Here is a 14,935-nt window from a genome sequence, read left to right as displayed (position 1 = left end):
TAAATAGCCTTATTAAACAGGTTTATTTCAGCAACTTAGGCTTATTAAGTAGCATTTTTAAATAGGTTTATTTCAGCAACCTAGACTTATTAAATAGGTTTATTCAGCAACTTAGGCTTATTAAATAGGCTTATTCAGCAACTTAGGCTTATTTAATAGGCTTATTTCAGCAACTTAGGCTTATTAAATAAGCTTATTTCAGCAACTTATGCTTTTAAATAGCCTTATTAAACAGGTTTATTTCAGCAACCTAGACTTATTAAATAGGTTTATTCAGCAACTTAGGCTTATTAAATAGGCTCATTCAGCAACTTAGGCTTATTAAATAAGCTTATTTCAGCAACTTATTCTTATTAAATAGCCTTATTAAACAGGTTTATTTCAGCAACTTAGGCTTATTAAGTAGCATTTTTAAATAGGTTTATTTCAGCAACCTAGACTTATTAAATAGGTTTATTCAGCAACTTAGGCTTATTAAATAGGCTTATTCAGCAACTTAGGCTTATTTAATAGGCTTATTTCAGCAACTTAGGCTTATTAAATAAGCTTATTATAGCAACTTATGCTTTTAAATAGCCTTATTAAACAGGTTTATTTCAGCAACCTAGACTTATTAAATAGGCTTATTTCAGCAACTTAGACTTGTTAAAGAGGCCTATTAAATAGGCTTATTAAATAGGCTTATTTCAGCAACTTAGACTTATTAAATAGGCCTATTAAATAGGATTATTAAAAAGGCTTATTAAATAGGCTTATTTCAGCAACTTAGGCTTATTAAATAGGCTTATTAAATGGGCTTATTTCAGCAACTTAGGCTTATTAAATAGGCTTATTTCAGCAACTTAGACTTATTAAATAGCCTTATTTCAGCAACTTACGCTGATTAAAAAGGCTTATTTCAGCAACTTAGACTTATTAAATCGCCTTATTTCAGCAACTTAGACTCATTAAATAGGTTTATTTCAGCAACTTATGCTTATTAAATATACTTATTTCAGCAACTTATGCTTATTAAATAGCCTTATTAAACAGGTTTATTTCAGCAACTTAGGCTTATTAAATAGCATTTTTAAATAGGTTTATTTCAGCAACTTAGACTTATTAAATATACCTTTTTAAATAGGCTTAGTTCAGAAACTTAGGCTTATTAAATAGGCTTATTTCAGCAACTTATGCTTATTAAATAGCCTTATTAAACAGGTTTATTTCAGCAACTTAGGCTTATTAAATAGCATTTTTAAATAGGTTTATTTCAGCAACTTAGACTTATTAAATATACCTTTTTAAATAGGCTTAGTTCAGAAACTTAGGCTTATTAAATAGGCTTATTTCAGCAACTTAGGCTCATTAAATAGCCTTATTAAATATGCTTATTTCAGCAACTTAGGCTTATTAAATAGGCTTATTTCAGCAACTTATACTTATTAAATAGCCTTATTTCAGCAACTTAGGCTTATTAAATAGCCTTATTTCAGCAATTTAGACTTATTAAATAGGCTTATTCAGCAACTTAGGCTTATTAAATAGCTTTATTAAATAGGCTTATTTCAGCAACTTAGACTTATTAAATAGGTTTATTCAGCAACTTAGGCTTATTAAATAGGCTTATTCAGCAACTTAGGCTTATTAAATAGGCTTATTTCAGCAACTTAGGCTTATTAAATAGGCTCATTCAGCAACTTAAGCTTATAAATAGGCTTATTTCAGCAACTTAGACTTATTAAATAGGCCTATTAAATAGGCTTATTAAATAGGCTTATTTCAGCAACTTAGACTTATTAAATAGGCCTATTAAATAGGCTTATTAAATAGGCTTATTAAATAGGCTTATTTCAGCAACTTAGACTTATTAAATAGCCTTATTTCAGCAACTTACGCTTATTAAATAGGCTTATTTCAGCAACTTAGGCTTATTAAATAGGCTTATTTCAGCAACTTAGACTTATTAAATAGCCTTATTTCAGCAACTTATGCTTATTAAATAGGCTTATTTCAGCAACTTAGGCTTATTAAATAGGCTTATTTCAGCAACTTACGCTGATTAAAAAGGCTTATTTCAGCAACTTACTCTTATTAAATAGCCTTATTTCAGCAACTTAGACTCATTAAATAGGTTTATTTCAGCAACTTATGCTTATTAAATATACTTATTTCAGCAACTTATGCTTATTAAATAGCCTTATTAAATAGGCTTATTTCAGCAACTTAGGCTTATTAAATAAGCTTATTTCAGCAACTTATGCTTATTAAATAGCCTTATTGAACAGGTTTATTTCAGCAACTTAGGCTTATTAAATAGCATTTTTAAATAGGTTTATTTCAGCAACTTAGACTTATTAAATATACCTTTTTAAATAGGCTTAGTTCAGAAACTTAGGCTTATTAAATAGGCTTATTTCAGCAACTTAGGCTCATTAAATAGCCTTATTAAATATGCTTATTTCAGCAACTTAGGCTTATTAAATAGGCTTATTTCAGCAACTTAAACTTATTAAATAGCCTTATTTCAGCAACTTAGGCTTATTAAATAGCCTTATTTCAGCAATTTAGACATATTAAATAGGCTTATTCAGCAACTTAGGCTTATTAAATAGCTTTATTAAATAGGCTTATTTCAGCAACTTAGACTTATTAAATAGGTTTATTCAGCAACTTAGGCTTATTAAATAGGCTTATTCAGCAACTTAGGCTTATTAAATAGGCTTATTTCAGCAACTTACGCTTATTAAATAGGCTTATTTCAGCAACTTAGGCTTATTAAATAGCCTAATTAAGTAGGCTTATTTCAGCAACTTGAGCTTATTAAATAGGCTTATTTCAGCAACTTATGCTGATTAAAAAGGCTTATTTCAGCAACTTAGACTTATTAAATAGCCTTATTTCAGCAACTTAGACTCATTAAATAGCCTTATTTCAGCAACTTATGCTTATTAAAAATACTTATTTCAGCAACTTAGGCTTATTAAATAGGCTTATTTCAGCAACTTAGACTTATTAAATAGCCTTATTTCAGCAACTTAGGCTTATTAAATAGGCTTATTTCAGCAACTTAGACTTATTAAATATACTTTTTTAAATAGGCTTAGTTCAGAAACTTAGGCTTATTAAATAGGCTTATTTCAGCAACTTAGGCTCATTAAATAGCCTTATTAAATATGCTTATTTCAGCAACTTAGGCTTATTAAATAGGCTTATTTCAGCAACTTAAACTTATTAAATAGCCTTATTTCAGCAACTTAGGCTTATTAAATAGCCTTATTTCAGCAATTTAGACTTATTAAATAGGCTTATTCCGCAACTTAGGCTTATTAAATAGCTTTATTAAATAGGCTTATTTCAGCAACTTAGACTTATTAAATAGGTTTATTCAGCAACTTGGGCTTATTAAATAGGCTTATTCAGCAACTTAGGCTTATTAAATAGGCTTATTTCAGCAACTTAGGCTTATTAAATAGGCTCATTCAGCAACTTAGGCTTATAAATAGGCTTATTTCAGCAACTTAGACTTATTAAATAGGCCTATTAAATAGGCTTATTAAATAGGCTTATTTCAGCAACTTAGACTTATTAAATAGGCCTATTAAATAGGCTTATTAAATAGGCTTATTAAATAGGCTTATTTCAGCAACTTAGACTTATTAAATAGCCTTATTTCAGCAACTTACGCTTATTAAATAGGCTTATTTCAGCAACTTAGGCTTATTAAATAGCCTAATTAAGTAGGCTTATTTCAGCAACTTGGGATTATTAAATAGACTTATTTCAGCAACTTAGACTTATTAAATAGGTTTATTCAGCAACTTAGGCTTATTAAATAGGCTTATTCAGCAACTTAGGCTTATTAAATAGGCTTATTTCAGCAACTTATGCTTATTAAATAGGCTCATTCAGCAACTTAGGCTTATAAATAGGCTTATTTCAGCAACTTAGACTTATTAAATAGGCCTATTAAATAGGCTTATTAAATAGGCTTATTTCAGCAACTTAGACTTATTAAATAGGCCTATTAAATAGGCTTATTAAATAGGCTTATTAAATAGGCTTATTTCAGCAACTTAGGCTTATTAAATAGGCTTATTAAATGGGCTTATTTCAGCAACTTACGCTTATTAAATAGGCTTATTTCAGCAACTTAGACTTATTAAATAGCCTTATTTCAGCAACTTACGCTTATTAAATAGGCTTATTTCAGCAACTTAGGCTTATTAAACAGCCTAATTAAGTAGGCTTATTTCAGCAACTTGGGATTATTAAATAGACTTATTTCAGCAACTTACGCTGATTAAAAAGGCTTATTTCAGCAACTTAGACTTATTAAATAGCCTTATTTCAGCAACTTAGACTCATTAAATAGGTTTATTTCAGCAACTTATGCTTATTAAATATACTTATTTCAGCAACTTAGGCTTATTAGATAGGCTTATTTCAGCAACTTAGACTTATTAAATAGCTTTATTTCAGCAACTTAGGCTTATTAAATAGGCTTATTTCAGCAACTTAGGCTTATTAAATAGCCTTATTTCAGCAACTTAAACTTATTAAATAGGCTTATTTCAGCAACTTAGGCTTATTAAATAGGCTTATTCAGCAACTTAGGCTTATTAAATAGGCTTATTTCAGCAACTTAGACTTATTAAATAGCCTTATTTCAGCAACTTACGCTTATTAAATAGGCTTATTTCAGCAACTTAGGCTTATTAAATAGCCTAATTAAGTAGGCTTATTTCAGCAACTTGAGCTTATTAAATAGGCTTATTTCAGCAACTTATGCTGATTAAAAAGGCTTATTTCAGCAACTTAGACTTATTAAATAGCCTTATTTCAGCAACTTAGACTCATTAAATAGGCTTATTTCAGCAACTTATGCTTATTAAAAATACTTATTTCAGCAACTTAGGCTTATTAAATAGGCTTATTTCAGCAACTTAGACTTATTAAATAGACTTATTTCAGCAACTTAGGCTTATTAAATAGGCTTATTTCAGCATCTTAGACTTATTAAATATACCTTTTTAAATAGGCTTAGTTCAGAAACTTAGGCTTATTAAATAGGCTTATTTCAGCAACTTAGGCTCATTAAATAGCCTTATTAAATATGCTTATTTCAGCAACTTAGGCTTATTAAATAGGCTTATTTCAGCAACTTAAACTTATTAAATAGCCTTATTTCAGCAACTTAGGCTTATTAAATAGCCTTATTTCAGCAATTTAGACTTATTAAATAGGCTTATTCAGCAACTTAGGCTTATTAAATAGCTTTATTAAATAGGCTTATTTCAGCAACTTAGACTTATTAAATAGGTTTATTCAGCAACTTAGGCTTATTAAATAGGCTTATTCAGCAACTTAGGCTTATTAAATAGGCTTATTTCAGCAACTTAGGCTTATTAAATAGGCTCATTCAGCAACTTAGGCTTATAAATAGGCTTATTTCAGCAACTTAGACTTATTAAATAGGCCTATTAAATAGTCTTATTAAATAGGCTTATTTCAGCAACTTAGACTTATTAATTAGGCCTATTAAATAGGCTTATTAAATAGGCTTATTAAATAGGCTTATTTCAGCAACTTAGGCTTATTAAATAGGCTTATTAAATGGGCTTATTTCAGCAACTTAGGCTTATTAAATAGGCTTATTTCAGCAACTTAGACTTATTAAATAGCCTTATTTCAGCAACTTACGCTTATTAAATAGCCTTATTTCAGCAACTTAGGCTTATTAAATAGCCTTATTAAATAGGCTTATTTCAGCAACTTAGACTTATTAAATAGGTTTATTCAGCAACTTAGGCTTATTAAATAGGCTTATTCAGCAACTTAGGCTTATTAAATAGGCTTATTTCAGCAACTTAGGCTTATTAAATAGGCTCATTCAGCAACTTAGGCTTATTAAATAGGCTTATTTCAGCAACTTAGACTTATTAAATAGGCCTATTAAATAGGCTTATTAAATAGGCTTATTTCAACAACTTAGGCTTATTAAATAGGCTTATTTCAGCAACTTAGGCTTATTAAATAGGCTTATTTCAACAACTTAGGCTTATTAAATATGCTTATTTCAGCAACTTAGGCTTATTAAATAGGCTTATTCAGCAACTTAGGCTTATTAAATAGGCTTATTTCAGCAACTTAGGATTATTAAATAGGCTCATTCAGAAACTTAGGCTTATTAAATAGGCTTATTAAATGGGCTTATTTCAGCAACTTACGCTTATTAAATAGGCTTATTTCAGCAACTTAGACTTATTAAATAGCCTTATTTCAGCAACTTACGCTTATTAAATAGGCTTATTTCAGCAACTTAGGCTTATTAAACAGCCTAATTAAGTAGGCTTATTTCAGCAACTTGGGATTATTAAATAGACTTATTTCAGCAACTTACGCTGATTAAAAAGGCTTATTTCAGCAACTTAGACTTATTAAATAGCCTTATTTCAGCAACTTAGACTCATTAAATAGGTTTATTTCAGCAACTTATGCTTATTAAATATACTTATTTCAGCAACTTAGGCTTATTAGATAGGCTTATTTCAGCAACTTAGACTTATTAAATAGCTTTATTTCAGCAACTTAGGCTTATTAAATAGGCTTATTTCAGCAACTTAGGCTTATTAAATAGCCTTATTTCAGCAACTTAAACTTATTAAATAGGCTTATTTCAGCAACTTAGGCTTATTAAATAGGCTTATTCAGCAACTTAGGCTTATTAAATAGGCTTATTTCAGCAACTTAGACTTATTAAATAGCCTTATTTCAGCAACTTACGCTTATTAAATAGGCTTATTTCAGCAACTTAGGCTTATTAAATAGCCTAATTAAGTAGGCTTATTTCAGCAACTTGAGCTTATTAAATAGGCTTATTTCAGCAACTTATGCTGATTAAAAAGGCTTATTTCAGCAACTTAGACTTATTAAATAGCCTTATTTCAGCAACTTAGACTCATTAAATAGGCTTATTTCAGCAACTTATGCTTATTAAAAATACTTATTTCAGCAACTTAGGCTTATTAAATAGGCTTATTTCAGCAACTTAGACTTATTAAATAGACTTATTTCAGCAACTTAGGCTTATTAAATAGGCTTATTTCAGCATCTTAGACTTATTAAATATACCTTTTTAAATAGGCTTAGTTCAGAAACTTAGGCTTATTAAATAGGCTTATTTCAGCAACTTAGGCTCATTAAATAGCCTTATTAAATATGCTTATTTCAGCAACTTAGGCTTATTAAATAGGCTTATTTCAGCAACTTAAACTTATTAAATAGCCTTATTTCAGCAACTTAGGCTTATTAAATAGCCTTATTTCAGCAATTTAGACTTATTAAATAGGCTTATTCAGCAACTTAGGCTTATTAAATAGCTTTATTAAATAGGCTTATTTCAGCAACTTAGACTTATTAAATAGGTTTATTCAGCAACTTAGGCTTATTAAATAGGCTTATTCAGCAACTTAGGCTTATTAAATAGGCTTATTTCAGCAACTTAGGCTTATTAAATAGGCTCATTCAGCAACTTAGGCTTATAAATAGGCTTATTTCAGCAACTTAGACTTATTAAATAGGCCTATTAAATAGTCTTATTAAATAGGCTTATTTCAGCAACTTAGACTTATTAATTAGGCCTATTAAATAGGCTTATTAAATAGGCTTATTAAATAGGCTTATTTCAGCAACTTAGGCTTATTAAATAGGCTTATTAAATGGGCTTATTTCAGCAACTTAGGCTTATTAAATAGGCTTATTTCAGCAACTTAGACTTATTAAATAGCCTTATTTCAGCAACTTACGCTTATTAAATAGCCTTATTTCAGCAACTTAGGCTTATTAAATAGCCTTATTAAATAGGCTTATTTCAGCAACTTAGACTTATTAAATAGGTTTATTCAGCAACTTAGGCTTATTAAATAGGCTTATTCAGCAACTTAGGCTTATTAAATAGGCTTATTTCAGCAACTTAGGCTTATTAAATAGGCTCATTCAGCAACTTAGGCTTATTAAATAGGCTTATTTCAGCAACTTAGACTTATTAAATAGGCCTATTAAATAGGCTTATTAAATAGGCTTATTTCAACAACTTAGGCTTATTAAATAGGCTTATTTCAGCAACTTAGGCTTATTAAATAGGCTTATTTCAACAACTTAGGCTTATTAAATATGCTTATTTCAGCAACTTAGGCTTATTAAATAGGCTTATTCAGCAACTTAGGCTTATTAAATAGGCTTATTTCAGCAACTTAGGATTATTAAATAGGCTCATTCAGAAACTTAGGCTTATTAAATAGGCTTATTTCAGCAACTTAGACTTATTAAATAGGCCTGTTAAATAGGCTTATTAAATAGGTTTATTTCAGCAACTTAGACTTATTAAATAGGCCTATTAAATAGGCTTATTAAATAGACTTATTAAATAGGCACATTAAATACTTATTAAATAGGCTTAATAAATAGGCTTATTAAATAGGCTTATTTCAGCAACTTAGGCTTATTAAATAGGCTTATTAAATGGGCTTATTTCAGCAACTTAGGCTTATTAAATAGGCTTATTTCAGCAACTTAGACTTATTAAATAGCCTTATTTTAGCAACTTACGCTTATTAAATAGGCTTATTTCAGCAACTTAGGCTTATTAAATAGCCTAATTAAGTAGGCTTATTTCAGCAACTTGAGCTTATTAAATAGGCTTATTTCAGCAACTTATGCTGATTAAAAAGGCTTATTTCAGCAACTTTGACTTATTAAATAGCCTTATTTCAGCAACTTAGACTCATTAAATAGGCTTATTTCAGCAACTTATGCTTATTAAAAATACTTATTTCAGCAACTTAGGCTTATTAAATAGGCTTATTTCAGCAACTTAGACTTATTAAATAGCCTTATTTCAGCAACTTAGGCTTATTAAATAGGCTTATTTCAGCAACTTAGTCTTATTAAATAGCCTTATTTCAGCAACTTAGACTTATTAAATAGGCTTATTTCAGCAACTTAGGCTTATTAAATAGGCTTATTCAGCAACTTAGGCTTATTACATAGGCTTATTTCAGCAACTTAGACTTATTAAATAGGCCTGTTAAATAGGCTTATTAAATAGGTTTATTTCAGCAACTTAGACTTATTAAATATGGCCTATTAAATAGGCTTATTAAATAGACTTATTAAATAGGCACATTAAATACTTATTAAATAGGCTTATTAAATAAGCTTATTAAATAGGCTTATTAAATAGACTTATTAAATAGGCTCAATAAATAGGCTTATTAAATAGGCTTACTAAATAGGCTTATTAAATAGACTTATTAAATAGGCTTATTAAATAGGCTCAATAAATAGGCTTATTAAATAGGCTCAATAAATAGGCTTTTTAAATAGGCTGAATAAATAGGCATGTTAAATAGGCTCATTAAATACTTATTAAATAGACTTATTAAATAGACTTATTAAATAGGCTTATTAAATAGGCTTATTAAATAGGCTTATTAAATAGACTTATTAAATAGCCTCATTATAAAGGCTTATTTCAGCAACTTAGACTTATTAAATAGCCTTATTTCAGCAACTTAGACTCATTAAATAGGCTTATTTCAGCAACTTATGCTTATTAAAAATACTTATTTCAGCAACTTAGGCTTATTAAATAGGCTTATTTCAGCAACTTAGACTTATTAAATAGCCTTATTTCAGCAACTTAGGCTTATTAAATAGGCTTATTTCAGCAACTTAGTCTTATTAAATAGCCTTATTTCAGCAACTTAGACTTATTAAATAGGCTTATTTCAGCAACTTAGGCTTATTAAATAGGCTTATTCAGCAACTTAGGCTTATTTCATAGGCTTATTTCAGCAACTTAGACTTATTAAATAGGCCTGTTAAATAGGCTTATTAAATAGGTTTATTTCAGCAACTTAGACTTATTAAATAGGCCTATTAAATAGGCTTATTAAATAGACTTATTAAATAGGCACATTAAATACTTATTAAATAGGCTTATTAAATAAGCTTATTAAATAGGCTTATTAAATAGACTTATTAAATAGGCTCAATAAATAGGCTTATTAAATAGGCTTACTAAATAGGCTTATTAAATAGACTTATTAAATAGGCTTATTAAATAGGCTCAATAAATAGGCTTATTAAATAGGCTCAATAAATAGGCTTTTTAAATAGGCTGAATAAATAGGCATATTAAATAGGCTCATTAAATACTTATTAAATAGACTTATTAAATAGACTTATTTAATAGGCTTATTAAATAGGCTTATTAAATAGGCTTATTAAATAGGCTTATTAAATAGACTTATTAAATAGCCTCATTAAATAGGCTTATTTTAGCAACTTAGGCTTATTAAATAAGTTTATTTCAGCAACTTAGACTTATTAAAAAGCCTTATTAAATAGGCTTATTTCAGCAACTTAGGCTTATTAAATAAGCTTATTTCAGCAACTTATTCTTATTAAATAGCCTTATTAAACAGGTTTATTTCAGCAACTTAGGCTTATTAAGTAGCATTTTTAAATAGGTTTATTTCAGCAACTTAGACTTATTAAATAGGTTTATTCAGCAACTTAGGCTTATTAAATAGGCTTATTCAGCAACTTAGGCTTATTTAATAGGCTTATTTCAGCAACTTAGGCTTATTTAATAGGCTTATTTCAGCAACTTATGCTTTTAAATAGCCTTATTAAACAGGTTTATTTCAGCAACTTAGCCTTATTAAATAGCTTTATTAAATAGGTTTATTTCAGCAACTTAGACTTATTAAATAGGTTTATTCAGCAACTTAGGCTTATTAAATAGGCTTATTCAGCAACTTAGGCTTATTAAATAGGCTTATTTCAGCAACTTAGGCTTATTAAATAGGCTCATTCAGCAACTTAGACTTATAAATAGGCTTATTTCAGCAACTTAGACTTATTAAATAGGCCTATTAAATAGGCTTATTAAATAGGCTTATTTCAGCAACTTAGACTTATTAAATAGGCCTATTAAATAGGCTTATTAAATAGGCTTATTAAATAGGCTTATTTCAGCAACTTAGGCTTATTAAATAGGCTTATTAAATGGGCTTATTTCAGCAACTTAGGCTTATTAAATAGGCTTATTTCAGCAACTTAGACTTATTAAATAGCCTTATTTCAGCAACTTACGCTTATTAAATAGCCTTATTTCAGCAACTTAGGCTTATTAAATAGCCTTATTAAATAGGCTTAGTTCAGCAACTTAGACTTATTAAATAGGTTTATTCAGCAACTTAGGCTTATTAAATAGGCTTATTCAGCAACTTAGGCTTATTAAATAGGCTTATTTCAGCAACTTAGGCTTATTAAATAGGCTCATTCAGCAACTTAGGCTTATTAAATAGGCTTATTTCAGCAACTTAGACTTATTAAATAGGCCTATTAAATAGGCTTATTAAATAGGCTTATTTCAACAACTTAGGCTTATTAAATAGGCTTATTTCAGCAACTTAGGCTTATTAAATAGCCTTATTTCAGCAACTTAGACTTATTAAATATGCTTATTTCAGCAACTTAGGCTTATTAAATAGGCTTATTCAGCAACTTAGGCTTATTAAATAGGCTTATTTCAGCAACTTAGGATTATTAAATAGGCTCATTCAGAAACTTAGGCTTATTAAATAGGCTTATTTCAGCAACTTAGACTTATTAAATAGGCCTGTTAAATAGGCTTATTAAATAGGTTTATTTCAGCAACTTAGACTTATTAAATAGGCCTATTAAATAGCCTTATTAAATAGACTTATTAAATAGGCACATTAAATACTTATTAAATAGGCTTAATAAATAGGCTTATTAAATAGGCTTATTTCAGCAACTTAGGCTTATTAAATAGGCTTATTAAATGGGCTTATTTCAGCAACTTAGGCTTATTAAATAGGCTTATTTCAGCAACTTAGTCTTATTAAATAGCCTTATTTCAGCAACTTACGCTTATTAAATAGGCTTATTTCAGCAACTTAGGCTTATTAAATAGCCTAATTAAGTAGGCTTATTTCAGCAACTTGAGCTTATTAAATAGGCTTATTTCAGCAACTTATGCTGATTAAAAAGGCTTATTTCAGCAACTTAGACTTATTAAATAGCCTTATTTCAGCAACTTAGACTCATTAAATAGGCTTATTTCAGCAACTTATGCTTATTAAAAATACTTATTTCAGCAACTTAGGCTTATTAAATAGGCTTATTTCAGCAACTTAGACTTATTAAATAGCCTTATTTCAGCAACTTAGGCTTATTAAATAGGCTTATTTCAGCAACTTAGGCTTATTAAATAGCCTTATTTCAGCAACTTAGACTTATTAAATAGGCTTATTTCAGCAACTTAGGCTTATTAAATAGGCTTATTCAGCAACTTAGGCTTATTACATAGGCTTATTTCAGCAACTTAGACTTATTAAATAGGCCTGTTAAATAGGCTTATTAAATAGACTTATTAAATAGGCACATTAAATACTTATTAAATAGGCTTATTAAATAAGCTTATTAAATAGGCTTATTAAATAGACTTATTAAATAGGCTCAATAAATAGGCTTATTAAATAGGCTTACTAAATAGGCTTATTAAATAGACTTATTAAATAGGCTTATTAAATAGGCTCAATAAATAGGCTTATTAAATAGGCTCAATAAATAGGCTTTTTAAATAGGCTCAATAAATAGGCATATTAAATAGGCTCATTAAATACTTATTAAATAGACTTATTAAATAGACTTATTAAATATGCTTATTAAATAGGCTTATTAAATAGGCTTATTAAATAGGCTTATTAAATAGACTTATTAAATAGCCTCATTAAATAGGCTTATTTTAGCAACTTAGGCTTATTAAATAAGTTTATTTCAGCAACTTAGACTTATTAAATATGCTTATTTCAGCAACTTAGGCTTATTAAATAGGCTTATTCAGCAACTTAGGCTTATTAAATAGGCTTATTTCAGCAACTTAGGATTATTAAATAGGCTCATTCAGAAACTTAGGCTTATTAAATAGGCTTATTTCAGCAACTTAGACTTATTAAATAGGCCTGTTAAATAGGCTTATTAAATAGGTTTATTTCAGCAACTTAGACTTATTAAATAGGCCTATTAAATAGGCTTATTAAATAGACTTATTAAATAGGCACATTAAATACTTATTAAATAGGCTTAATAAATAGGCTTATTAAATAGGCTTATTTCAGCAACTTAGGCTTATTAAATAGGCTTATTAAATGGGCTTATTTCAGCAACTTAGGCTTATTAAATAGGCTTATTTCAGCAACTTAGTCTTATTAAATAGCCTTATTTCAGCAACTTACGCTTATTAAATAGGCTTATTTCAGCAACTTAGGCTTATTAAATAGCCTAATTAAGTAGGCTTATTTCAGCAACTTGAGCTTATTAAATAGGCTTATTTCAGCAACTTATGCTGATTAAAAAGGCTTATTTCAGCAACTTAGACTTATTAAATAGCCTTATTTCAGCAACTTAGACTCATTAAATAGGCTTATTTCAGCAACTTATGCTTATTAAAAATACTTATTTCAGCAACTTAGGCTTATTAAATAGGCTTATTTCAGCAACTTAGACTTATTAAATAGCCTTATTTCAGCAACTTAGGCTTATTAAATAGGCTTATTTCAGCAACTTAGGCTTATTAAATAGCCTTATTTCAGCAACTTAGACTTATTAAATAGGCTTATTTCAGCAACTTAGGCTTATTAAATAGGCTTATTCAGCAACTTAGGCTTATTACATAGGCTTATTTCAGCAACTTAGACTTATTAAATAGGCCTGTTAAATAGGCTTATTAAATAGACTTATTAAATAGGCACATTAAATACTTATTAAATAGGCTTATTAAATAAGCTTATTAAATAGGCTTATTAAATAGACTTATTAAATAGGCTCAATAAATAGGCTTATTAAATAGGCTTACTAAATAGGCTTATTAAATAGACTTATTAAATAGGCTTATTAAATAGGCTCAATAAATAGGCTTATTAAATAGGCTCAATAAATAGGCTTTTTAAATAGGCTCAATAAATAGGCATATTAAATAGGCTCATTAAATACTTATTAAATAGACTTATTAAATAGACTTATTAAATATGCTTATTAAATAGGCTTATTAAATAGGCTTATTAAATAGGCTTATTAAATAGACTTATTAAATAGCCTCATTAAATAGGCTTATTTTAGCAACTTAGGCTTATTAAATAAGTTTATTTCAGCAACTTAGACTTATTAAAAAGCCTTATTAATTAGGCTTATTTCAGCAACTTAGGCTTATTAAATAAGCTTATTTCAGCAACTTATTCTTATTAAATAGCCTTATTAAACAGGTTTATTTCAGCAACTTAGGCTTATTAAGTAGCATTTTTAAATAGGTTTATTTCAGCAACTTAGACTTATTAAATAGGTTTATTCAGCAACTTAGGCTTATTAAATAGGCTTATTCAGCAACTTAGGCTTATTTAATAGGCTTATTTCAGCAACTTAGGCTTATTTAATAGGCTTATTTCAGCAACTTATGCTTTTAAATAGCCTTATTAAACAGGTTTATTTCAGCAACTTAGGCTTATTAAATAGCTTTATTAAATAGGCTTATTTCAGCAACTTAGACTTATTAAATAGGTTTATTCAGCAACTTAGGCTTATTAAATAGGCTTATTCAGCAACTTAGGCTTATTAAATAGGCTTATTTAAGCAACTTAGGCTTATTAAATAGGCTCATTCAGCAACTTAGGCTTATAAATAGGCTTATTTCAGCAACTTAGACTTATTAAATAGGCCTATTAAATAGGCTTATTAAATAGGCTTATTTCAGCAACTTAGACTTATTAAATAGGCCTATTAAAAAGGCTTATTAAATAGGCTTATTAAATAGGCTTATTTCAGCAACTTAGGCTTATTAAATAGGCTTATTAAATGGGCTTAT

Source organism: Petromyzon marinus, unplaced genomic scaffold (genome assembly GCF_048934315.1).
Source record: "Petromyzon marinus isolate PM22_M1 ecotype Great Lakes invasive population unplaced genomic scaffold, UKy_Petmar_22M1.pri1.0 PM_G_Scaffold_3, whole genome shotgun sequence".
Taxonomy (NCBI): Eukaryota; Metazoa; Chordata; class Hyperoartia; order Petromyzontiformes; family Petromyzontidae; genus Petromyzon; species Petromyzon marinus.
Note: the sequence above shows the minus strand (reverse complement) of the source record.